This window comes from Leopardus geoffroyi, chromosome C2, assembly GCF_018350155.1.
Source record: "Leopardus geoffroyi isolate Oge1 chromosome C2, O.geoffroyi_Oge1_pat1.0, whole genome shotgun sequence".
In the NCBI taxonomy this organism is placed as follows: domain Eukaryota; kingdom Metazoa; phylum Chordata; class Mammalia; order Carnivora; family Felidae; genus Leopardus; species Leopardus geoffroyi.
The window spans coordinates 1047159-1072054 of NC_059333.1; the positions used below are offsets into that span (position 1 = coordinate 1047159).

Consider the following 24896-nt stretch of genomic DNA (forward strand, 5'->3'; position numbering starts at 1 on the left):
CTCCCTACCCCCCACCCCCGCACACACTGGGACCTTAGTGTGGGAGACGGGCCTGTGGCAGCTCCCTCTCTGTGAGTGTGGGAAGCACCCCCAAATCTAGCTCCCTCCTAGACTCAACGGCGCACAGCTACACAGGCACCTTTGAAGCAAGGACCCCCTTCTGCTAGGACCACCCCCCCATCAATGATACAGGTGACCCCAGGATCTCAGTCCTCATCTGTGCCGGTGGCTGACAGCTGGCCGCTCCCCCAAATCCCGTCTCTCTCCTGCGTGACCACAACTGTGACCGAGCACAGGGCTGCCTGAGGGGACCCCCCGGCCCAGCCTCCCCTGCGGCAGGCGCCAGGCCACCACACCCCACCGCGGGTAGGCCGGCTCCTGCTTAGCACCACTGGGTACGAGGTCCCACTCCCGGACACAAGCCAGCCTGAGCTGGCCTTCCAACCCCGCAAGTTCAGTTGCTGGCCTTCATCGTGCCCTTGCCCCTCCCTGAGGACACACCGGACGCACGTGCATCCGTTTCAGCCGGAGGTCCTCCCGACAGGAGATACACCACTCACGGAATGGCAGGCCACCTGGAGCCCCCGCCGGGACATCCTCCGGGGCAGGGGGCCTCCGGGGGCCCAGCCCACCCCCCCCCCCCCGCCTGGCTACACGGAGAGGCAACCCTGACCTCCGTGGGTCATCTAGCCCCGCGGGCACAACTGTCGCCCAGGGCCCAGCCCCACGACCTCCCCTCAGCTCCGAGCAAGGATCCCAAAAGCCCCTGGGGCATTTCTCCCTCGGGTCCCACACAGAAGTTATTCTGCCCCCACGCCGTAGGCCCTCTTCTCACCGTACACCCGGTTTCCATCTCCCCGGCCGCTCGGCGTCGCTCTTCCTCCCGCTCTGTGTGAGAGAACCCACCCCCGTGAGTTGCTGGCCCCGTGACCACCAGCCCCGGCCGAGCTCTGGTCACCGCTCCTACACGGCAACCACGGCCCCGCAGACTCTCGTCCCGCATGCCCGGCCTCAAGGAGCCAGAGAGGTCGCACTCTCTGAATGTGAAGCGTTCAAAGTAGAAAGTTAACAACAGAACATACGGTGGGAAACATCAATCACCTACAAAATGTCAGAACGAAGCCTGGAAATGACAGGCATCTGAATGATTACAGGTCATATCAAAACCAGTGGGGCGCAGTTCAAAGTGTCTTGAAAGAACTCTGAAAGCCTAAGTGCATTCATTGGAAAACAAGTTAAATATACAAAAGATGCATTTGAGAAACTAGAAAGGTAACAGTGTAAACCTAAAGAAAAAGAAAACATGCATTAAAATGAGAAATTAGGTTGTGAACAAAATTACGAATGATCGGTATACCAAGAGGGTATTACAACTGGAAGAGTATTAAAAAGTATCAGTAAGACCTACCAGGATTTATCCCAACAGCCAACGCTTGGAATTTCATCAGCGGAATTCTCTACATTAAGAGATGGAAGGAGAAAAATCACAAGACTATCTTAACAGCAGCAACGAACACATGCAGTAAAATGCAACTTTCGCTTTTGATCCTGAAAAACAACTTGCAGAAGAGCACCAGAAGCAAGCTTCTGTAACACGGGAGAGAGAGCCCTGACCGGAGCCACAGCGAGCACGCCTCGCAGGGAAAGCCTTTGGGCCAAGTCAGGAAGAAGTCCAAACCCAGCTGAGAAACCTATTGCAGCTAAAGCACTCTGACACATGGCCACGTCCAAACACACTGGAATCGAGGGCTTCCCCATACGCTATTCAATAGCAGAGAGGTGAAATGAGAAAAATCCCAATTACAATAACCAGATAACATAAATAAGTTGGAAAAGATTTCAAAAGAGAAAATCTACAGCAAGAAAGCTACATACAGTAACTGAAGACTTGGAACACATGGAAAAACAGAATGCCTTCCTAGATTAGGAAGTGAATACTGTAAATAGCAACTGTTTTCAATTCAAATTAGAGCTTTGATCTACTTGAAAAGAAATCCCAATATGGTTTTTTAAGCATTTATTTAGAGAGAGAGAGAGAGCGTGCGCGCAAGCCAGGGAGGGGCAGAGGGTGAGAGAGAGGATCCTAAGCAGGCTCCGCGCTGTCAGCACAGAGCCGGACATGGGGTTAGAACTCACAGGCCACGAGATCATGACCTGAGCTGAAATCAAGAGTTGGACACTTAACTGACTGAGCCACCCAGGCGCCTCCTAATGTGATTAATTTCTTAACTTGAAAGTCATTCTAAAGTTCATCTAGCAAGTGAGTAGCCGAGAATAGCTAAAATATTTTTTTAATAATGGGGTTATCGGATAAATATACCATAAAACTAGAATAAATAAAACAGTTGTACCAGCGTGAGAATTAACAGATCAATTAGATAATGCAAAAAGACACGAATATATACAATATCTGCATGTGAGATATACTTCTAGGACAAAAGTAGCAGCACAAACCATTGGGAAAATGAAGTATTTCTCAACAGTGTTTTCAAACTTGTAAGAGAAAATAACTTACACTTTCACCTAATAACATACGTCAAATTAAATCCCAAGCAGATTACACAAGTCAATGCAAAAAGTAAAAACAGAAAAGAAAATGTAAGGACACATTGAAGGCCAGGAAGGGGTTTTCTAAATGTCAAACTGCCCCAAAACACCAGTGCCCAAGTAAAAGGCGAATGACCCACCCGGGGAGACACCCACTGGCACCTTCACTAAGGCGGGACGTTTACGGAGAGGGAAGACTAAACCAGCCAGTGGCGAAGCGGAGTCCGATCGCACCATGCCCTTCCCGTGTTCTTGGGGACACGGTGTGCTGGTGGGGCCCAGCCAGCAGGACACAAGTGGCAATGACACATTATGCCTCTTTTGAAGTGCATCTCTCCCGTGACCTAGGAATCCTACGTGGACGGATAATGCAATCTTGCCTCAGGAAGAGGGAAAGCTGATTCACGCACAAGGGTGCTCACCCCACAACTACCAACAGCATGACAGATGTGAAGAACACCCAACCGTGTTAAACAAAAAGGGGATGACTGATACCTACACTTGACCCTTTCCTTGAAGACCCTTTTCCTTGAAGAACAGGCTTGAACCTCACAGGTCCACCTGTGCATGAATTTTTTTGATAAATACCGTATAGTACTCTAAATGTATTTTCTCTTACGATTTTCTTAGTAACATTTTCTTTTCTCTAGCTTACTTTATTGTAAGAATACAGTACATAACATATATAACATACAAATATGTGTTAATTGACTGTTTATGTTATGAGTAAGGCTTCCAGTCACCAGTAAGCAGTTAAGTTCGGGAGGAGTCAAAGTTATGTGTGGATTTTCGACTGCGTGGGAGGTCAGCAACCTTAACCCCTGTGAGTTCAAGGGTTACCTGTACATCCACAGAGTGGGAACTATGTAAACTTTTACAAATAGTGTTCTTAAGGGGTACCTGGGTGGCTCAGTCAGTTGAGCATCTGACTTCTGCCCGAGTCATGATCTCACGGTTCATGAGTTCAAGCCCTGCATTGGGCTCTGTGCTGACAGCTCAGAGCCCGGAGCCTGCTTCAGACTGTTTCCCTCGCTCTCTGCCCTGCCCCCACTTGTGCTCTGTCTCTGTCTCTCTCAAAAATAAAAACAAACATTAAAAAAATTTTTTTAAATGTTCTTTCTTAAACTTGGTTACACAGAACAACGTGCAGGATGGCATTCAGTTTAAAAGCGGGCCCAGGGAAAAAAAATAATAAAGATAAAAAATAAAAGCAGGGCCCAGAAGTGTGTGTGTATCTTAATCCCCGAGGCAAAGTTCAGCATGAAAGGGACCAAATGTCCGCAGCAGTGTCTCGTCCCCAGAAGCCCCTGGGCACCGACCATCAGCAGGGCCCTCTCGGAGCACTGGGACAGGGAGGTGACAGGGGGGCTCGCACACAGAGGAGACGACACTCGACTAGCACGTGGGACCAGGACAGTGGGGGCCGGGGGAGCCTGGGAAAGGACACACCACCGGGAGGGGCCACTCTACAGGTCTAGAGCTGCGGAGCTCCGGCTCCCAAGGAGAAACATTTTTACCGGATTCGGGGAGGCAGAGGCCGCGAACGCTGGCCAGGTGGTGAGGATGAAGCCCCACTGGGGAGGACCAGATGGCCATGCAGTGGAGCTGGGCCCTGGCAGGAGCAGAGACGGGAGGGGGGCAGCCTTTGTAACGCTTTTATAACGGTATTTGCTCTGTAACCGTTTCATTTTTACTTTGCGCCACATTATAAATGTACAGAGTTTTAAAAACCACAGAATCCACAACGCTGACGGCGAGCACAGGGCCCTTGCCGTCCCTGTGCCCCGGGCCCTGTGGGCAATCTTTCTGGGTTCTTACCCTCTTCGGTATTTATCTCCACCATCGGATCATTACTCCTCCGTGCCCTCTACTAACTTCCTACTGGGAAACTCGACAATCCCCCTCCCTGGCCCTCTGCCCCCTCCACCCCAGGAGGCTCCAGAGCCTCCTGTACCCCTCAGACCTCTGCATGAGGTGTGTGCTTCCTGGAGCGACTGAGGGCCTCGTCCGCTGGCTTAGTTTTCTGTGTCTGCATTGCTGGTCTGCCTCCACCCGCGCAGCCGGGGATGAGCCCCTCCTGATCACTCCAGCACAGCCGCAGACCACCTGCAAGCAAGCCACTCGCTTCCTGCTCCACCATCGGAGCGGCTGCTCCACTCACCAGCATCCCAAAGCCATCCCAGGTTCTCAGTGTTCCAGGGGCCGGCAAGGTGGAGGCTGGGCTCACGGTGCTCCCTGACCCACTGGAGCGCAGCCCCACGTCCCTGCGGACCAGCCCCCTCCATCGCCCTCAGGCTCCCAGTCCGCCTCCAGGGGACAAGTCAGGGTGGGGGAGGAGGGCCGAGAACCGGCCCGGTTTGGCTTGCTTCCTAAACCGGCTTTCCACCAATGTCCTATTTCAGCCCCCCCTTTACTGCCCTCCTCATTTTCAGAGGCACATGGCAATGTCACTCTTGAGACTTGGGGGGCTGTCTGCCATGCAATCCATCTCCCCGCCGGGCCCCCCAGCACAAGTGTGATCACCCCCGAGCTTTCTGTTTTCAGATCTGCTGTGTCCCTCTGTTTGTCCATCTGCTGTCTAAGTTCCCCAATTCTGTCATCTCCTCTCAATCTCTTGGTGGCCTCTTCCTTTTAAAAATATCTTACCTGTCACTTTAGTGGTTCTTAAGAAGCAGCACAGGTCACTGTGAATTCAATCTGCCATTTTGGCTGAAAATCAAGGGAGGAGGTTTTTTTTTATTTTAAGATGAGAGTTACCGAGTCATGTTGATGCTACTAGAAGTGGCTGCCAGGGACAAGGAACTGAGACCCAGGAGACAGGCGGCCTAACTGAGGCAGGAGCAGAGCCCTGAGCAGCCAGAGGGCAGGGAGACCAGGCGGAGGGCAGGACGGCGGGACTGCAGCTTCGGGAGGGAAAGCGAAGCGCCTGTTTTCTCGAACTGTGAGGCCCGGCCATCAGCCGAGACTGAAATCTGATGAAATGAGGAAGCTGAGAAGAAAGGCCAGATGTACAAGAACTGCCTCCGACACAAGAGACACGAGGGCGTGGAGGCCACCCCAGTCCCTCGGCCAGCGCACAGGGCTACGTCGCCTCCCCGCAGCACACCCGAGACAGGAAGGAAGCAGTGGTGTCTGTGGGGTGACGACAAGGGGCACCAAGAAGGACGTGGCGGGGCAGGAGGCCCCTGACGGAGGTGTCCCGGTTCGGGGCTCATCTGCAGTCCTCCTGTCGGTACTCACTGCAGGTAAGCCTTCCAGTTCTTTCTCGTGTTTGCCAAATCCTCTCATTCTATAGCGAGAATTGTTATCTTAAGGCAGCACAGAAGAAAAACCTATATAAATCAAATAACCAAGTCGGTATTACAGAAAATAAAAGACCTCAAAGTAAATAAAAATTTCAACTGTTTTGTTCTCATTGCTTCTTAATTTCCTTAAGTGCCCAGTTCTGAGTCGGCAGGGAGTGGGCTCTGTCACTCAGTGGCTGTGGGAATTCTGTCCCCCCTGCAAAACAAAGTGGGATTTCAGGGATCCCGGCCGCGGCAAAGCCCAGGCATCACACAGAAGCGGCTTCGCTGTGAAGACTGCCCTTCCCCTCACTCTAAGGAAGTGTGGAAAGTTCTCAGAGACGTGCAAATGGAAAACCAAGTCCTTCCAAAGCTGCCACCTCCCCTGGGAAACGTCCACTGCAGAGGAGCTCTGTTCTGGCTCGTCACACCACCCGGGAACCCCGCGGGAAGGCGCCGCAGGACCCGGCCAGGATCGCCCCTGGAGTCAGAGCCGTTTCTGCTCCAACCAGCTCAGTGCGCCCAACGGCTCCCTCCGCACCTGCGGGAGAGGCCACGGGTGCCCTGTGGAAAGCTCACCGCCTTCACTTAAGCAGGCCTCTGGGAACCCCCGGAATCCCAGTCCTGACGGCCCCGCTGCCCCGCTTGTCTGGGCCTCTCGGCCCAGCTGCCCGGGCCTTCTCCAGCGGGGAGCCCGAGATGCTGTGGCGCACGAGACGGGGTGGGTAACTCTGGGCCAGCCCACCCCACCCCAGCCTGCTGGTTTATTTCCAGAACTGCAGGCCAGGTTCCCTATTTGCCAGGAGGACAAATTTGGACAACACCAAATCTAGGCAAAACAGTCCCAGCGCATACAAGGCGTTGTTTATATGCCTGAATTCCAGCGGCCCTTCCCTTGGGGATGTCTGTGAAAATTAGATCCAGATTTGCACAATTATAAAGATGGTCCCAAGCCAGTAGGGATTTGGACGTCCTCTAAAAAGAAAGTGGTAAAATGGCGTTAATTTACCAATCCAACACCCAAAGACAAAAAGACTACCTGACTCCCGGCCCCTACACCCTGCAGAGTGACAACTGGCCTCAAGGTGACCCAGCAGGCCCCTGAGATGCACCCTGTTGCCCTCTGACCTCATCTCCTGCCCCCTCACTCACTCTGCTCCAGCCTCGCTGGCCTCCCCGACGCTCCACGAGCACCCGGAGCACGTCCCTCGCCTTGGCCTAGAGCCCTCCGTGCTCCAGCACCCGCGGTGCTGACTCCTGCCCCTCCTTCGAGGCTCTGCCCAGATGCCCCTTGCCAGGCGGGCCTATCCAAACACTCCCGCTCCTCCTCACGTCCTCCACGGCAGATGTCACCACCTGACACACCGTGGCGTGTTTACTTCCTACATTTCTTTCTGTAAGCCCCACGTAGATATGAGCTAAAGGAAGCTGGGATTTCAGAAGAGCGCCTGGCACATTTTGCAAATATTTGCTGAATGAATGAAAGAGCAAACAAGGTCTTTGTTCAAGCAATTTGTTAATTAAGGACTTCCCTCTTCTAACATCAGTTAGGACTCTGGTTACCCTCTAGCCCTAGATACTCATGCACATGTGTTTCCTGACTCCTCCCCACCACCACCACCACCGTCATCACCACCACCACCTCCACTGCCTCTGTCACCACCACCACCGTCTCTTGTGGGGGGGCTGTTGATGAATCACGGTCCCTGCTGCAGGCCACAGGCTCTGTAAGCTTGGTGGGCTATGCCCGTCTGGCTCTCTGACCAGCTGAGCACAGGACTCCAGGGTGGCTACTTGGGTCTGCCATCAAGACCACCAGAAAGGGCAGACATTGAACTCAGAGCCCGCATCACATCAACAAGTCACCTCCTGCTCATCCTACCATCGTGCAGGGACTCAGGCTCATGAGGTCAGCGGCCTAGGGTCAGATCTCGGTCTCACCACCGACAACACGGTGGCGTCACATCGCTGAGTCCTGGAAAGTGAGCAGAGGGCACTACTCCACAGGGCACTGTGAGGATGGAGTGAGGAATTAGACGGGAAGAATCCAAATCAGCAAAGCTGGCACAAACCAAGCACTTCATAAATATTAGCTACTGTCATGACATTAGGATGCCATGCGAGACTGCTAAAAACCAAATTCCCTGCTGAAAACTAATAGAAAACAACATTTATAAGCTTTAGAAAAAGACATCTTAAGGATTTGAAAGGAATCATTTCAAGGTAAGTTTTGCAAAACTGGAGTCAAGGCCACAAAGAGATGCCCACACAGCGTGGAGACACCACCGTGGCCACAGCACACGCTTGTCCCTGCCCAGCTGGGCCGCACTGGTGGAGCGTGGGACCAAGGCATGTGTCCCGCACCGCACACTCACCACCGGCCCTCAGGCCCCCTGCTGGACAGTTTGGTCAGGTTAAGTTGGTGAAAGGGGTTTAACAGAAAAGGAGAAAATGGCTTCTTTTAAAATCTTGGTTCTACAAAAGCCAGAAAGAAATCATGCAAATCACTGACGCTGTTGGTGTACTTTGACCTGTCACAGGTCCCCTGTGTGACAGGAAACCTGGCCACAAGGAAGGACAGCAAGACACATGGCTTCATAGGCAAACGAGACTTTAAAAATCAACTGACGTAGCAAGAATCACTGAGTTTAAAGACATAACCTGTGTAAAGGCATCGTAAGAGGCACTACTTACATGAAACCATGTGAGGCTCTCTCTCTGTAGACAGCCCTGTAAACGGGTTAAAAAAATTATTATAATTGGAAATCAGAGACAGAAAATAACCCAAAGAATAATCTATCACCTTAGATGCCAAATTCTACCAAACCAAAGGAACTTATTAAAAGAATGTACTCATAAATCCGTTATTTAGGAAGTCAAAGGCAGTTTCCCAGAGAAAAAAATTCCATAAAAGAGGTTAGATTCTAAACTGAGTTTGGAACTTAAGATACCAATAAATGCTCAGAGCCCTAGAGCCCAATCCCTGACCCATGGTCGTAAAGCTGATAGTGTAGATTCTCAATCCCTTGGACCCAGGAGGGGTAAGGAGAGGACCGTGGTGGGGTGTAGGCGGGAACCCCAGGCGGGACCACCATGGAATCTCAGCTCCAAGTCCGAAGAGCACTTCACCAGGACGACAGGACAAGGCGCCCTGCCTGTGCGAAGACGTAGTGTGGAGGTAAGTGGCTCCGCCAGAGGCTCTTACGGGCAGCCCGAGGCCCACTCAGGGATGACTAAAGACCGGAGGAACGTTACAAACCCCAGACAGAGGGCGTCCACTTCCAGCCCAGGCAGAAGAAGACAGACCAAATCGACTCTCCAGCCAGACAACGAAAACACAGACAAAAGACATGAGACAAAGCGTTTGTGGGTTTTGAGACATGAGACAACAGGCAGCACAGGACAGTGATCCCTGAAGGAAGGACACAAAATATGAAACAATCAAGCGTCCATCAATGGATGAACTGATTAGCAACTTGTAACATATCCATACAACAGGATATTCGACAGCCATTGAAAAAAATGAAGTAATGATACACACTACAACTCAGATGAACCTTGAAAACATTATGCTAAATGAAAGAAATGGTCGTATATTGTAGGATTGCGTTTATATGAAATACCCAGAGCAGGTAAATCCATAGAGATAGAGAGCAGATTCATGGATGGGGAGAGAGGAAATGGGAAGTGATTACTTAATCAGTGTGGAACATTTCTTAGGGATGAGAAAAAAGTTTTGACAAAGTCTGAAACTGGGTGGTAGTTGCACAACACTGTGAATGCACTGAATTGTACACTTTAAAATGATTAATTGCATGTTATGTGAATTTCATGCCAATAAGTAAAAAAAAACACAGAATATAATAAGGGAATGTTAGGATCTATTGCATGGCAATAAATTTAATAATATAGATAGAACGAATTTTTAGAAGAATCAAGCTATCCAAACTCACTCGAGAAGGTAACAGATAACCTACATGTATTCAAGAAATCGAATTCAAGTTAAAAACCTTCAACCAAAAAATGAGCCCATCCAGATGGCTTCCGTGGTGAATTCTACCAAGTATTCGAGGAAGAAATAATACAAATTCCTTACTAACTCATCCTGAAGGGTGAATGTAAGAGAACACTTCCCAACTCATTCAATGAGGCAAGTATTAACTTGATACCAAAACCAGAAAAATACACTAAAAGTAAACACAAAATATTTCTCATAAATATAGTCGCAAAAATTCTTAAATTTTAGCATATCAAATCACATAATCTAGCAAAATGGATTTCAACCCAGAAATGCAATTGGTTTAATACGTTTTTAAAAGTCAGTTTCACAGATTTTGGTTTATATGGGTGGACTATAGAAACAGACATAAAAAGGAAAACTACGTGATTGTCTCAATAGATGCAGAAAAAGCATTTGGCAAAATTCATGATCACTCATGAAAAGAATTCTCAGCAAACCTAGACTATAAGAGCACTTCGTGCACCTGATAGAGGGGCTGCAGTCACACCACACAGCTAGCATCACACGTTAGGGTGACAGGGGGCAGGATACCCCCCGGATCAGAAACAAAGCTCGGGATGTCCCCTCTTAGTGCATCTATCCAACCAGATCTCAATCGCACAACGGTGATCTACCATCAATACAATCTCAATTGAAATCAGAATAGGCTAAGTGGCTTCTAAAATGTGTATGGAAATATACTGCCTTATTTCAAGATTTATTATAAAGCTATACCCTGGGGCCAGGGACCACACAACCAGGGACAGCCCCTATGCCCTAGGGCCTGCTGAAATTACTCAAGCTAGCCAAACTTCTGAAGGCTGACCCCGCCTCACCTGGCCCTCCCACGGAAACCATAATAAAACTCCTGCCCATTTTCCCCTCACCTCCTCGGCCTGCTCACCGACCCTGGGGCTCCTCGTGGGTCCTGAGTAGCCTGCCTCCTGTTTCTCGGGACCTGTGGGTATAAACTTCCTCCTCATGACAGTCATTTCCATGGTAGCCTTTCTTATCATTCCTGATTAAAATAAATCCCAGGTACCCTTGAAAACACACACACACATACATGCCCAATTGATTTGTGACAAAGGTTCCAAGGCGATTGAATGGGGAAAGGAAAAACTTTTTAACAAAAGATGCTAAAACAACTAGATACCATATACAAAAAAAAAAAAAAAAAAAAAAAAAAGATCACGACATTTTCTTCCCATTCTGTATAAAATTATTTAAACTAGATCACAACTATAAAACTTGTGAAAGAAAGAATAGCAAAAAATCTTACAGACCCCTGGTTTCACAAAGAATTCTTAAGTATGATACAAAAGACATGATGTATAAAAGTAAAAAATGGATAAACTGGATGTCATCAAAATTAAAAATTTTGATCTTCAAAAGACACTTATAAAAATGAAAGTGAAGCTATAGACTGGGAGAAAGTACCTGCAGAACACGTACCCCACAAAGGACTGCACCCAGAATACACGCAATTCTCAAAACTTAGTAAGAAAACAAACAACATAGGATGTGAGGGCCATCTGGCTGCAACATGTCACCCCACTGATCACCAGGCTTGATTCGGCTGATCTGGCTGGCTTGGCGGGGGCCCCCTTCCTCCCTCACCGCTCCAAGTGCGTCGGTCGAAGAGGACCACCTTCCCCGATAGAGGAGGATCGTTCTTCGGTCAAGGGTATACGAGTAGCTGCGTTCCCCTGCCAGAACCTCCAAACAAGCTCTCAAGAAAACAAACAACATAATTTCCAAATGGCCTACCTATCTGATCAAATACTTCAAAGAAAACACGGATGGCACATCCGGCACACGGAAAGACGGTCCAGCAGGCGGAGGGGAGAGTGTGCCATGCAGACAGGCCAGCACCTGGCACAGGAGTGGCGTGTGCAGGTCACATGGAGACATTTCCCTCCAAATCCTGAATGCCACGGGAGAAGAAAGTGAAAACACACAAACTCCCAAGAGGGAGACCTAAATGTCAAAAATGGTTGCACCACCTGCTGGGCAGGGACAGGCAGTCGGGTCTGGGTCGCATGCTCCTGGCAGCTTGCAGGGCACTGGGGGTGTGGGCAGGGTGGGCACACAGGGAGGGCCTGGGGCCAGAGCACCAACCCCACCAGGCGCTCCAGCTTCAGGCTTCCTGGGGTTGGACCCAGGGGAGCTCTGCTCTTCTCTACTGACCACACTCCCTCCAGTGGATTCCCTAAGTCCACTTCCCCGTCCTGCCCTCTCCCCTGGGCTCCTGCATCAACTGCCCACCTGAACAAGCAACCAGGGTGTCTAGCTCTAAGTCCAAGACCGACCCCTGACGATCCCAAGGTCATCTCACCTCAGGTGCTCACTCCAGTCCTCTGCACCAGCCTCCTGATCCATTCTCCAGCAAGTGCAACAGCTCTGCCTGAGCTCGGCCTCTGACCTACCCCCAACAGCCCCCAGGCCCACCAACTGCCCTCCTGCAGGCTGCAGCCTCCCAACCAAGCCTGCCTTCCCTGCAGGCCTTCAGCCAGAGGGCGCTTCCGAGGCCCCACTGTGTGAGGAGTAACACCCGAACTCATCTCCGGGGGCCGGGGCAGGAGTGGTGGAGGGCAACAACTCATCTCCGGGGCAGGCGGGGTCGGTGGGGGGAACAACAGCTGCCACTATTCTCCCCAGCACATCTTCACCCACCCCTTGCTCCAGCGCCCCTGCTGCCCTCCCATGTTGCCCTCCCACCACCCGGCCCCTGCTGCAGTCACACTGTGACTCACTGAGCGTGAACTCAGTCATGCCACCGGCTTGACCACCGCCTCCTCTAAAAGGCCTCCTAGACCACCTGGCAGGCACTCCCCCACTCCTTCGTGGTCTTCCTGCTCTGACCCACCTGCAGGCACCACTGTATTTTTAATTTATTTCTCTTGATTCTTGTCCCTCACCCCCACTAGAAGACAGCCCCGTCGTGTCAGGAACCAGGTTACAGGAAGAGCACGTGGAGGCAGGGTCCCTGTACATGTTGGACAGACGGGTGCACATGTGAAGTGACATAAGGACAGACAGGCAGCTGCACGGTGCTGGGACCTGCCGCAGGTCGGGACTCCCCTCCCTGAGGGCAAGACTTCGAAGGCCAACAGGCAGAACTCTAAGTGTGCCGGGAGGCCCAGGACGTGCGTTCCTCTACATGAAAAAGCACAGAATAAAATAAAACTTTCCGGATAGTGAGAAAAAAAGAGGGAAGACATTTTTGTCTTGTCGACTGCAATTGAGAGGCCTGCGATTCAGTGACTCAGGAAAAACCACAGTCAGAGTGTGTCTGACCAGACATCAGCCCTCGTTCAGAGTTCAAGGCACTGCAACACTCACGTGCGCGGCCGCCACTGACCACGCCTGGGCCACATGAGCCACAGCGCAGAGAGCGGGCCCTCTCCAGCATCCCTGGTCTACACAGGACAGCCGGCATCGCACATGCAGCCTCACGCAGCCACGCCAGAATTTTGGCATTAGAAACACATTTTAAAAGCACTGACTAGAAAGGAGGCAAAATTTTACTCCTTTTGTGGATTCGGTCTTAGATACAAATATTAGTAATGTTCTTCTTTGAGCCACTATTTCTAATGTTCCTACTGTTAGGTGCAGAGGAGTTTCACAGAGTCTTAGCATTCCAACCAGAGCATCTACCAAGAATGGAAGCCCTCCCTTCCTAAAGGTGGCTCTCGCACAGCCTCCTCAGACCCAAGCTGCCTCCACGTGCCAGCCTGAGAACACCCGGCAGACAACTCCGGGCGGGAGGATGCTCTGGATCCCACTGAGGCCCCCGTCCCAACCCGAGGACCCCTGCCGTTTGCCTGTTCCCTCTCCCACAGACACCCACACATGTCCACTTGTCTGAAACCCTCAGTCATCTTCACATTCACATGGACACCGCTGACATTTTACACCAGAGTTTTAATATTCATGTGACGGAATGGCCCAGCCCATGGCCAGGAAGGCAGGGAGATTCCTTGCTGTCCCACCTCACCGGGACCCCACGGGCTCCCCGTAGAGCCACTCCTCCTGACAGGGAGGCACCCCCATCAGAGGAGGATGGGTGAGCAGAGACCAGCAGAACACGGGCAGGGGCCGTGGACCTCCATGTGGAATGTTTGAGCCACCACTTCCAAAGGCCACTTAACGGTGACCTGGGACAATGCTGGTGGGTGTGCAGCAGGACGCGCTTGGAAATGCAGCTCCCAGAAAGCCACTCACAGGTTCCACATTTGCCAAACGGGAGCTCACACGCTGACGGACCTCAATAAAGGAAGAAGAGCAAACGCCCATAATGGGCCATAGCAAAGATCCAACTTCGGGAGGAGGGCAACCTTGACTCCAAATCGCTCCAGATCTGGGGGGGAGAGTATTGCATGAACCCGGCCCCCACAGCAGAAGCAACTCCAAGTTCTGCAGTGCCGACAAGAACCAGGGCTAACGAGGGTTTAAAAGAGTTTCTGCAGGGGGGAGGATGGGCAAGGATGATTCAGCTTCATGCCCATCACAGAATCCACCAATGCAATTAGCCTTTCTAAGTAATTATACTCTTGGTGATGGTCTCAGCAGAGAAGAGGAGGTAGCCAGGGCGTTGAACTTCTTTACTCCTCCACCTCAAAAAATAGCATCTGGGGGTCAACACACGGTGGTGATGTGGTCAGTAAGGCCGAGGAGCAGAGACCCCAAGAGCCCCTGTATGGTGGGCCTGCCTCGCCTCCTGGCCTGGGACGGCAGGCCCTTTCATCCTGCCGCACACCAAGACTACGAGCTTCCACCTCTTAGAAGTTCAGACTTGTCTCCCAGCACCCACCCCTGCCTGGGGAGGGGGTAGTTTTTGTTTCATTTTCCCACTTAATAGATCATACTCCGTGGGTGCAAATACCGATACGCACACGCATGTTTCAATCATTTCAAATTATGTCGATGAACTCTGTTCACTATGAACTTGCAATAATATATAAAAGGATTTTTGTTTCAATCTCAGTTAGTATATGGGGTTATTCAATTAAAATTATAAACTGTTACTTTTACTTCCTTGGCTTTCTGATTGGGTGGCTCTCATTACCAGAATCGGAAGCGGGAAATCTGTCTGGGCTCTCACCAGATACTGAAATCACCTATAATACATCCAGTAGACTTTCTAGACAACTCCTAACCACAAGAGTTGCAATCCGTGATAGAGAGTGAGCTCTGCACGCCCCTGTCCTGGGACCCTCGATGAGAGATGCTGCCGTGCAAGGACAAGCCCAGCACAGACACCGGCCAAGCGCACAGACTCTGCTCTTCCCGACAGCAAGTGTGCATCCCGTGATAGCACGACATGTGGCTGCTTCTTGTGCAGAAAGTTTGGAAAGTGCAGAAAGGTGCAAGAAATGTATTTAAAACACCTCCAATATGTCATTTGCAAATACCTTTTCCCATTCCGCCGGTTGCCTTTTAGTTTTGTTGACTGTTTCCTTTGCAGTGCAGAAGCTTTTTATCTTGATGAGGTCCCAACAGTTCATTTTTGCTTTTAATTCCCTTGTCTTTGGAGATGTGTCAAGTAAGAAACTGCTGCAGCTGAGGTCAGAGAGCTTTTTTTCCTGCTTTCTCCTCTAGGGTTGTGATGGTTTCCTGTCTCACATTCAGGTCCTTCATCTATTTTGAGTTTATTTTTGTGAATGGTGTAAGAAAGTGGTCTAGTTTCATTCAGCATGTTGCTGTCCAGTTCTCCCAGCACCATTTGTTAAAGAGACTGTCTTTTTTTCATTGGATATTCTTTCCTGCTTTGTCAAAGATTAGTTGGCCATACTTTTGTGGGTCTAATTCTGGAGTCTCTATTCTATTCCATTGGTCTATGTGTCTGTTTTTGTGCCAATACCATGCTGTTTTGATGATTACAGCTTTGTAGTAGAGGCTAAAGTCTGGGATTGTGATGCCTCCCACTTTGGTCTTCTTCTTCAATATTACTTTGGCTATTCGGGGTCTTTTGTGGTTCCATACACATTTTTCGATTGCTCGTTCTAGCTTTGAGAAGAATGCTGGTGCAATTTTGATTGGGATTGCATTGAATGTGTAGATTGCTTTGGGTAGTATTGACATTTTAACAATATTTATTCTTCCAATCCATGAGCAGGGAATGTCTTTCCATTTCTTTATATCTTCTTCAACTACCTTCATAAGCTTTCTATAGTTTTCAGCATACAGATCTTTTACATCTTTGGTTAGGTTTATTCCTAGGTGTTTCATGATTCTTGGTGCAATTGTGAAAGGGCTACTATCCAAAATATATAAAGAACTCACCAAACTCCACACCCAAAAAACAAATAATCCAGTGAAGAAAAGGGCAGAAGACATGAATAGACACTTCTCTAAAGAAGACATCCAGATGGCCAACAGGCACATGAAAAGATGCTCAGTGTCGCTCCTCATCAGGGAAATACAAATCAAAACCACACTGAGATACCACCTCAAGCCAGTCAGAGTAGCTAAAACGAACAAATCAGGAGACTACAGATGCTGGAGAGAATGTGGAGAAATGGGAACCCTCTTGCACTGTTGGTGGGAATGCCAACTGTTGTAGCCTCTCTGGAAAAGTGTGGAGGTTCCTCAAAAAATTAAAAATAGATCTACCCTATGACCCAGCAATAGCACTGCTAGGAATTTACCCAAGGGATACAGGAGTGCTGATGCACTTGTACCCCAATGTTTATAGCAGCACTTTCAACAACAGCCAAATTATGGAAAGAGCCTAAACGTCCATCAACTGATGAAGGGATAAAGAAATTGTGGTCTATATACACAATGGAATACTACGTGGCAATGAGAAAGAATGGAATATGGCCTTTTGTAGCAACGTGGATGGAAGTGGAGAGTGTTATGCTAAGTGAAATAAGTCATACAGAGAAAGACAGATACCGTTTGTTTTCACTCTTATGTGGATCCTGAGAAACTTAACAGAAGGCCATGGGGGAAGGGAAGGGGGAAAAAAAAGTTCCAGAGAGGGAAGGAAGCAAACCATAAGAAACTCTTAAAGACTGAAAATAAACTGAGGGTTGATGGGAGGTGGGAGGGAGGGGAAAGTGGGTGATGGGCATTGAGGAGGGCACCTGTTGGGATGAGCACTGGGTGTCGTATGGAAACCAATTTGACAATAAATTTCCTATTAAAAAATAAATAAATAAATAAATGCAAAGAAAATAAATAAAATAAATAAAAGCATCTCCAACTCCCACCCAAAAACACCAATAGCAGTAAACTGTATTTTCTTCTAGAAATTTCTCATTGTAACATTTACCTATATACTTTTTAAATAAATGATATAGATTATATGTTTTCAGAACAATGTAATACAGCTGTGTCTGTAATATCTGTGGAAAACATTCATAACAGCTTGCTTTTAGCCTTTTAATGTTTATTGATACCCTTAGAAATTTGTCCACAAAAATGAAACTTACCTACCATTTGAAATTACCTGCATTGCTTTTATGCTTAGAAAATGCTTCTGTATATCAAAGATCAGACTAATTTTCCTATAATTCTTCTCTAACTAAAAAAAGCATATATGTTTCCCCTATTATTATAAAAGTGATATATATTCATTTAGAAAAACTTAGAAAGTTCAGAAATGCATGAACATAGATACCAGCAGTGATTCCAGATCTCAGAAACAGACACCATAAGCTTTTGGTTGTATCTCCTGGGGGCCTTTACAATACACACACACGTGAGCACACACACAGGCACAGGTGTGCACGTATACCACACACAGCCCTATATTTCATGTCGTATATACTGTTTTTATGTGTATTTTGACTTCATATGCTAAGCGCATTTTTTCACGTCATGAGTCATTCCTATAAATGCTACTTGCTGCCTAATGTCCTCTGTGTTGTAGAAGAACAATAACTGATTTACTAAATCCTCTATTATTGGGCCTTCGGGCTGCTTCCAATTAATTTAATTATTTAAATTAAGGCTATAACGAATATCCCCCATGACTGTTTCTTTTTTTTTTTTTTTTTTTTTCCAACGTTTATTTACTTTTGGGACAGAGAGAGACAGAGCATGAACGGGGGAGGGGCAGAGAGAGAGGGAGACACAGAATCGGAAACAGGTTCCAGGCTCTGAGCCATCAGCCCAGAGCCCGACGCGGGGCTCGAACTCACGGACCGCGAGATCGTGACCTGGCTGAAGTCGGACGCTTAACCGACTGCGCCACCCAGGCGCCCCTCCCCATGACTGTTTCTTGAAGACGAATTCTTGAGAGAATTTTCAGCCACATTGCCTGAGAATTTCAGAGCCCCTGACACTCAAGGATGAAGAGCCCCCAGACCCCCTCCCCTCTCCAGTCACCCTCTGAGAGTCTAGTCTCTGGGATTCTTCGCCAAAACTCTGTATCATAAACTTTCCTAAAATACATGCCAACGAGATGGTCAAAGGATGACGCACATGTGTTTATTCATTAGCAACGAGGGTTGGCATCCTTCCATGTTTGTTGGTATTTCTGTTCCTTTCATAAACTGCCTGCTCAAAATTCAGCAACAAAGTCATTGAGTGTGAATCAATAAAACACATGAGGATAACAAAAAAGAGGAATGCATATTAACTTCTGGTCAAAGGCTCAACAAATTTAGGTAAATATATTATAGAAAGGAGGAAATTCAGGTTCGTCTCCAGGTCACTCGAGAGAAGTGGAGCTCTGGATCTGAGATTTTAGCCTCTGACACTCCTTTCCCCCAACAAACAAACAAAAACCAAAGTGACGTGACTTGAGGCAGAAGAAGGCAGAGGACCTACAATTCAGAGACGCCCCCACACGTGGGGGGCGGCACTGGGCAACAGGGAGCCCAGCCAGCCTGTGGGCGTCCGCACAAGGGAGAATCGTTATTAGATTCTAATCTGAAACTGGAGCTCAGGGTGAACTCAAGATCCAAATCATCTTAGACAAGCGACCAAGTCTCCCAGTCTCCCAGCAAACCGGTCCCACTGGTCTGGAGCACCGCCCCCCGCCGTGCCCCTGTAAAGTCACTGTGACCCCGCAAAGGGCACGATGGGAAATTAGTTACAACTATGGGACGCTTAGTTTTTGAGGCTTACATGTAGTAATATATTTTGTAATCACTGTATTTCAGCAAGCTTTTTTTGTTTTACTGTTAATGTATTTAAAAATTTCTAACACTGCTTAGATTATTTTTAAAATGACTATACATTTAACATATTAAGTCTTAAGTAAAAAACACGTAACACCAAGTGTTTCTCTTCAGGTACAAAAGCCTTATAGATGTTAAAGCCCTCACCATTCTTGCACCAGCTCTCCTTCTGGTTAGCGGTCTGGAGGCCCGCTCTACTAGCCATTGGCTAGCCCATGTTTCCACTTCCTTCCACGGGCCTCTGAATTCAGTATGTGGTGACTGTGCTCTACAGAAGTTTTGAAATCAGGCATTCAAACTCTCCAGGTTTGATGTCGTGACTGGAGAGGTCGAACCCATACTTCCGGCTGCCGGGGACGAGGCCTCCGAACCCCACGGGGCCCCCTCCGCTGCCGTCCCTTCCTTCTCCCAGCGATGGCCCCTTGGGCCACCCTGAGAATGGCGTCCCTCACTAGGCTGTGAGCACCCAACAGCTGTCAGCGAGTCTCCCCACAACCCCCGTGAAGCCCACCCTTCTCCCACAGCCTTCTCTCACACGGCTGACGACACTTCCCTAACCCTGAGGCAAAATCAACCTGACCTCAGAGGGAGAAACTGGACGGCTAGCTAGATACAGCTGAGCATTCCCACAAATATGAGTGGTTCCGTGAGTTCAGTAGGCGGGGTTTACTGCCAGCCAGGAATATCCTCACACACGAATCCCCTGTTCATGAGCTGGGCTCTGGAGTCTCTACTTGGTTCTGCTAAGCTGTTTGTCTCTTAGCGGTGATACTAACTGCTGTGATTTCTTTAGCTTTTATACAAAGTTGTGATATCAAATAGGGTAAGTTGTCATGCACCTCTGTGCTTTTCTTTTTTTAATTTTTTTTTTTTTTCAACGTTTATTTATTTTTGGGACAGAGAGAGACAGAGCATGAACGGGGGAGGGGCAGAGAGAGAGGGAGACACAGAATCGGAAATAGGCTCCAGGCTCTGAGCCATTAGCTCAGAGCCCGACGCGGGGCTCGAACTCCCGGACCGCGAGATCGTGACCTGGCTGAAGTCGGACGCTTAACCGACTGCGCCACCCAGGCGCCCCACCTCTGTGCTTTTCTAAAACATGCTGGCTACCTCTACACATTTTCTTTCCTCGTGACATTTAGAAGTGATTAACCAATTTCTTTTCTTTTTTTAATTTTTTTTTTCAACGTTTATTTACTTTTGGGACAGAGAGAGACAGAGCATGAACGGGGGAGGGGCAGAGAGAGAGAGGGAGACACAGAATCGGAAACAGGCTCCAGGCTCTGAGCCATCGGCCCAGAGCCCGACGCGGGGCTCGAACTCACGGACCGCGAGATCGTGACCTGGCTGAAGTCGGACGCTTAACCGACTGCGCCACCCAGGCGCCCCATACCAATTTCTATTAAATATCCTGTTGCAATCACATTCATTTTTTGTAATCTCTCCATCATAAAACACAGCAGGTAGATGACATCATTGGGAGAGGCAGAATAATAACCACTGACAGCTCACTCCTCCGTAACTGCAAGGAGAACAGAACGATGACAGCACGTTCATGATGAACTTAAGAACTCTGGAAATTGACCAGAGGCCTGCAGCATCCAAGGATGATTTATTTATGCAAGAAAATCAACTGGATCTTCGTAAGAACAGCGAGCTCAGGGCATTTTAACTTGGCCCACCCCCAGCCCCTCTCACCAGCCCAGCAGAGCAGCTGGCACAGCCCCAGAAGGGGCAGGACTGGGCAGGAGCTCCTCCAAAGCTGTGAATACTTTGCTTTCAAAAATGAAGAAAGATCCCAACTCAATAACCTCAACTTCCACCAAGAAACTAGAAAAACAAAAGAAGACTAAACCCAAAGTCAGCAGGGGAAGGAAATAAAGCCTAAAGCAAAAACAAGTGAAATCCAGAATGGAAAAACAAACCACGAGTGGGTTCTTTGAAAAGATCAACAAAATCGACATGTCTTCATCTAGACTGACTGAGAAAAACAGAAGACTTAATTACTAAAATTAGGAATGAAAGAAGAAATGTTACTGCCCAACTTACAAAAATAAAAAGGATTATAAGGAAACACTATGAACAATTTTACATCAACAAATTCGATTAACAAGATGAAATGAACAAATGCCTGGAAATAAATACAAACTATAGAAACTAAGAAGAAATAGAAAATTTGAATATAGTCACAGATGCAGAGGATATACTATAGATGATATAAACATTTCCATGGAATAGAATTACAAATGCACAAATAAACCCTTACATGCACAGTCAATGGTTTCTGACTGGGAGGGACAAGACCAACGGAGAAAGACTGTGTCTTAACAAATGGTGCCGGGACAACTGGACATCCACATGCAAAAGACCAACTTTGGACCCCTACTTCACACTATCTACAAAAATTAATTCAAAGTAGATCAGAGATTTAAATGCAAGAATTAAAACCATAAAGCTCTTACAATAAATGTGAACCTTTGGTTAGACAATGGTTTCTTACATGTCACACCAAAAATAGAAGTGACAAAATGAAAAATAAACAGGACCTCGTCAAAATTACAAAATTTTGTGCTTCAATAGACATTACCAAAAAAGTGAAAAGACAACCCACAAAATGGGAGAAAATTTTTGTAAATCGGATAAGGGAATAATATCCAGAATATATCAAAAATCCTTACAACTCAACAATACAAAGACAAATAATTCTATTAAACAATGGACAAAGGATTTGAATATACCTGCCCCCAGAGAATGTATATAAACAGCCCAATAAACACAAGAAAAATTCTAACCATCACTAGTCATCAGGGAAATGCAAATCAGAATCATAGTGAGATGCCACTTCACGCCCACCGGCTATAATCAAAAAGACTGACCATAATAAGTGTTAGTGTGGATGTGCAAATACTGGAATCCTCGTAGACTGCTGGTGGGAATGTAAAATGGGAGGGCCATCTTGGAAAACAAGGTCAGTTTCTTAAAAAGGTAAACATGTTATTGCCATGTGACCCAGCAATTCAAACTCCTCCATACCCATGGGAACTGAAAATACACAAAACCTTGCACATGAATGTTCATAATTACATTATTCGTAATAACTAAAAAGTGGAAACAACTCAAATGTTCATCAACGGATAAAGGGATGAACAAAATGCTGTGTATCCGTACAATGAAAATTCATCCATAAAAAGAAATAAAGTAGTAATATATGCTAAAACATAGATGAACCTCGAAAACATTATGCAAAGTGAAAGAAGCCAGACACAAAATGCCACATACTGTATGATTCCATGTACCTGAGATGTTCCCAGTGGGCAAATCGATAGAGACAAAAAGTAAATTAATGGTATTCAGGGGCTGGGGAAAGGGGTATACGGGGAGAAATGCGAATGGGCACAGGGATTCTTTTTAGGTTGCAGAAAATGTTCTGACGTTAGACAGCTGTGATGGCTGCAAAGCTCTGCGAATACACCAAAAACATACCAAACCATTCAATTATACACTTGAATGGGGTGAATTTTATGGTATGCTAATTATATCTCAAATCAAAACAGTAAATATAATAGGTATCCATGTAAAACCATGAAGAAGAAATAGTCAACATTTTGCTTTATTTGCTTCAGATCTCTATTCAAAATGCCTGTGGATACCACTAACGCCAGACCAAACTGATAACCCCTCCTTCCCTATAGGTTGGTAAGGACATAATCTAAACCATATTTACTTAATTCAGGTGTTTATACCTTCACTGGCTATGCAAATATCCAAAAGCAGTACCATAATGCACCCCTACTTGCTAACTTGGTTTTTTACAGTCAACAATCACTGAGATTTATGCATCTTGATACATGTAGATCTAATTCATTTTAATGCTGAATACTTTTTGACTACAGGAATAAAACAGATGCCTGGGTCCCCTTCCTGAGACCAATTAGGTAGCTTCCACTGTTTTACTAGTACAAACACAGTAGGACCGTATCCTCGGCACCTGTGAGCATCTTCTAGCACAAATACCTGAAAATGGCATTGGTGGGTCATATTAGGTGCACATTTTCAACTTACTTATGTAACCAATTCATGTCCAAAGCAGTTCTACCGGCCAGTGCTCCCAAGAGCAAGGTGAAACCAAGTTCCCAGTTTCCCCATACCTTACCAGTATTTAATTGACCTCATGCTTGCCAACTTGAGGACTATGAAATGGTCTCTCACTGTTGTACTTCATATTTCATGAGTTAATAGAAAAACCAGTTTTCACACAGGTTTATAAAAACGTTTCTGGTTTTCTCATTTTGAATTGCCTTCTTACAGCCTTTGTCCATTGTATGCTCATTCTTTCTAGATCTCTGATATTAATCCTTTTCATGTTATATGACTTTCAAGTGTTTCCTTCTGTCTTTTAGTACCATAAAAATCTACCATACAGATGATTTTTTATATAATGTAGTCAAATAAACCAGTCTTTTTCCTTATCGTTAGTGCTTTTTGTGCCCGGTTTAAGAAATTCATCTGCACCCAGATGTCACAGAAAGACTTCTGTCTTTTCATCTGTAAGTGTTAGTTTTGCTTTTCACACTCAGGATTTTATTCCATCTAGAATTCAGTCTCATACAGGAAGCATTTGCTGGGGACCTAATTTTATCTTTACCACAGGGTAGAAGATTATCCCAGCAATATTGACTAAAAGGTCCATCCTTTCCCCCACTGACTTATAATACAACCTCTAGTATTATGAATTCCTGTGTATGAGTATGGGTGTGGGGTGGGGGGTGGGGATGCACAGGGTATGTGGGATGTATGGGGTGTGTGGGATGTGGGGATTTGAGTGTGGGTGTGGGGGAACAGGGGGATGTGGTTGCGGGATGTATGTGTGGGCGTGAGGGGTATGGGGAGTGGGGGTGTAGGTGTGGGAGATGTGGGGTGTGTAGGGTAGGTTGGGGTGTTAGGGCATATGAGAGGGTATGGGTATAGGATGTGGGAGGCTATGAGTCTGGAGGTGTATGGGGGGGTCTAGACAGGTGGTAGCTGGGTGCGAGGAGGTGTGATGTGGGGAGTGGGATGTGGGGGAGTGTGAAAGGGCGGGATATAGGGTATGGGGGTGTGAGTATGGGGGAGTAAGAGGTGTGAGAGTGGGAGATGTAGGGTGTGTGGTGTAGGTGGAGGGTGTTAGAGCATGTGAGAGGGTATGGGAATAGGGTGTGGGGGGCTAGGAGGGGGGTGTGGTCGTGAGGATAGAAGGTGGGCTGGTGTGGGTGGGTAGGGGGTATGATGTGGGAGGAAAGAGAGGGTGAGTATAGGATGTGGCAGGGTGTGAGGGTGTGGAGGTGTGGTAGTGTGGGGAGGGCATATGGGTGTGAGTATGCTCCCTAGGTCTACTGCATGGACCCATCTGTCCGAGAACACAAATCCTGAATATTACACCTTTCTAATAAGCTTTGGCATCTGAAAGGGCAAGCCTCCTGGTATTGTTTTTTCAAAATTACTTATCTTTTTGGTTCTTTATTCTTCTATCTGTATTTTAAGATCAACTTTTCAAAACCCATGAGAACCCCTGTCAGAACTTGTTTTAGACTCCGGTAACAAATGCCATCTTTAAATGCTGGTCACTCCCATCGTTAACAAGATGTAGCTAACATAGGTGATTCCTGCCTTCTCTTTTTATTTTTTGATCAATCTTACCGAAAGTTTAAAAATCGTGTTTGCCTTTACAAAGAGGCAGTTTTTTATTTTACTACTTCTATTTTTCTTTGTTTCCCATTTCACAAGTTTCTATTCTTACCTTTATCACTTCCTTCCTTTTATTTTCTTTTGCTCTCTTGACTTTTTTAAAAAGTTTATTTCTTTATTTTGAGAAAGAAAGAGTGCGCATGTGAGTGGGGGTGGGCAGAGAGAGAGAGAGAGAAAGAGAGAGACAGAGAGAATCCCAAGCAG

General features: G+C 47.3%; 1 protein-coding gene across 19 annotated transcripts in view; it reads right to left on the bottom strand.

Moving 5' to 3' along the window:
- Positions 1 to 24896, bottom strand: part of PCBP3 (poly(rC) binding protein 3) — a 273075-nt gene that overhangs the window by 177745 nt on the left and 70434 nt on the right. For 17 of the 19 annotated variants that reach the window (XM_045501090.1, XM_045501105.1, XM_045501104.1 and 14 more), the window contains one exon: positions 8526 to 8561. The exons of the other annotated variants lie outside the window; for them this stretch is intronic. The gene's annotated coding sequence lies outside the window, so the exon portion shown is untranslated. The remainder of the gene's footprint in view (positions 1 to 8525; positions 8562 to 24896) is intronic. 19 annotated transcript variants of the gene reach the window in all.